This window comes from Echinops telfairi, unplaced genomic scaffold (assembly GCF_000313985.2).
Source record: "Echinops telfairi isolate 266 unplaced genomic scaffold, ASM31398v2 ScPeMD7_7469;HRSCAF=8507_1, whole genome shotgun sequence".
In the NCBI taxonomy this organism is placed as follows: domain Eukaryota; kingdom Metazoa; phylum Chordata; class Mammalia; order Afrosoricida; family Tenrecidae; genus Echinops; species Echinops telfairi.
In genome coordinates this window covers 110569568-110572163 of record NW_022111373.1, presented here as the reverse complement: position 1 = coordinate 110572163, position 2596 = coordinate 110569568, and the positions used below count along the sequence as shown (strand labels likewise).

The window sequence follows — 2596 nt, the reverse complement described above, 5'->3', positions numbered from 1 at the left end:
AGGCTATAAGCCAGTAGACTATAACAGACTGGAATTTTACAGGCTAAGCATTGTGAAAGGAGATGCCCAAGACTGTGTGGCTGGATGTTTTAGGTGAGACTCCCTAAAGATGCCTGAGTTAATTAATCTGGGCCTCATTTAAATTAGTAAAAGATCTTTGTCCCTAAGGAAAACGGACAAAGAGGCTAAGATTTCCATGAAGTCTCAGTCTCTCCCCTTCCCCAATGAGTTTCCTTCCCCCTCCAAGCCCTTGTGCATGTTCACCATGCAGGCCTGCTAGCTTATAGCCGATGCAGATGCAAAGAGAGGACCTACGGGCCTACTCTGAAGTACTTAGATTCAGAAAGTTTAGGGGCCAACAATAAACTACAAATGCTCTTAGTTAATTCACCTTTGTTAATAAAGATCATAAGTTTCTTTTGCTGGTGACAACTTACTATCACAGTTTAGTCTGTCTCAAAAAAATAACTGGTTCAGGTGAGTTTTGGAGAAGGAAAAAGTCTTTCATCAACCCCAACTCCACTATGTAGAGGCACCAGATCGCTTACAGTTACGGGAAGAATCTTAAAGCCATTTTCAGTGATCAACATCTGCATCCTCAAATTGCCCAGCAACTGTTGGTGTAGCATCTATCTCCATCCCATCTTCGAAATCTCTTATGGAGTCTTCAGTGCGGACCCCAGCCATGTTATACTGACTGCTCACAGACTGAGAAAGCATTCCTTCTATCTCGTCAACGTGGCTTGGCCTTCTGCTGTTAAATGGGATAATCCTTCTGCATAGGTATACAATGTAGGAATGTCCCCCTGCCCTTGTTCATGTGCTTCTACATCATACTCTTCTCCATCATAATCGTCTGAATCTTCATCCTCAGGATCTGGATGCAAAGCTTGGCATTGACACATTGCTTCTAAGGCTGATTTATCACTAGGCACGAATCTAAATCCAACAATAGGTTCAACATCATCATCACTGTCTTCCTCTTCTTCATCATCCACAGATTCTTTTGACTCTTCTCCAAATTTTGCATTCACCATAACATACAAATGTTCTCGTGGATAAGCATTTAGGTCTCGGGACACAGCATGTAAACTAATAGCAGGGTATTCCAATGAGAATCCTAATCCAGAGCCATCCAACCAAGACAGGCGGCTCTCCGCAATGTACAGGGTGCCAGTGCCCAGGCCCTTTCGGTCCAGCACAGCCTCGGTTTGGGGCAGCAGCTGCCGCAGTCCCTCAGCCAGGCCGGGAGGACGGAAACTTCTGAAGAAGCTCATTGCACCTGGAAGCATCGAGCTACAGGGCCGCAGGGAGCTGAGGCAACAGCAAAAGCAGCACGCCGCGCCCTTCCCTCACATTTTATGGGTTGAGGTACAGGTAATTGGGTGGGGACAGAACAAACCCAAGGATGTACATGTTATTCCAACACAAAGAAGGGGAAAGGACAGGGGGGCGGGGGAGGGGAGGAAGAAAAGGGGGAGGGGGGAGGAGAGAGACAATGGCACTGGAGTAGCAAGGCACTAATCCACCCAGGGGGAGGGTATTGTTTATGTCTCCACAGAAATGGAAGTGGAAGTGCAGACCCCACCACGGCACACCAAACTTTGAGCGCATTGTAACCACATGGATTCTTTTAAGTATTTCTCTCCCATTAAGAATGATCATGCTAAAACAACGAGAAAATAAAACCAAAACGGTGGGAGTGAATTTCTGTAATAAGCAGAAAGGAAGGAGCCCAAATTCATACCCAACAGGTGAGCAACGCGACTGTAGATTTCTCATGCGGGAGAAGCAACCGCCTCAGTAATGCACACCAGAGGAAGCCTGTGAGAGCCGCGTGCTCCGGGCAGGGTGGCGGCTTCTAGCAGTGCAGCAGGCATGTTGAGAGAACCAAACGGATTGAAACCCACTGCCTGCAAAGGCCATTCAGAAAGTAAGGACTGTCCAAACCACTCTATACGGAAAGAAGAAAGAAGAGTAGTGGGGCAGGGGAGGAACGAGGGAAAAATAGGTAACGTGAGTAAAATACCTGGCGATCCACTCAAAGGGAACACCACCACTTTTGCTGCCCTCTAGCCCCACAACTTCTCCCCATCACACCATAAAATATTAATTGGGAGTGGGAGAATCTCGGAACCTGGCACTTCTAAGGCTCCAGATACTCAGTCTCATAAGCAGTGATCACGAAAGACTCTTGAGCTCTCCCAAGGGACTCACTGTGACTCAATAAATAGTCACACTGCCAGGAGTGACTCTAGTTAACAACAGAAAGCAAGGCTAGGGAGCTGGCCTAGAGAGTTGTACATGATTTTACTTTTCTATAGCCAAGGGCTTCTGAGCAAACATACGCTATCTTATACGATCTTCATCCCTCTTTGTCCTTTTGGGAGTGACTCATTCCTCAACCGGAGAAAGAGCAAATCCAAATGGAGAGGAGTTTAACAACTGTGAAATATGTTGAAGAAATCTGTCAAGACCATGAAAATGAGATTGTACTAGAACATCGGGAAAAAACTAAATCTAAGTCCCTTTGCTTATTGAAACTTGACTGGTGTGATTCAAAGGCAGTGAGGTTATAGTACCCTTAAGAAAAGTC

At 46.1% G+C, this 2596-nt stretch overlaps 1 pseudogene; it reads right to left on the bottom strand.

Annotated features, from left to right (window-relative positions):
• Positions 1-361: 361 nt before the first annotated feature.
• Positions 362-1277, bottom strand: LOC101643131 (annotated as a pseudogene).
• Between the last annotated feature and the right edge of the window lie 1319 nt (positions 1278-2596).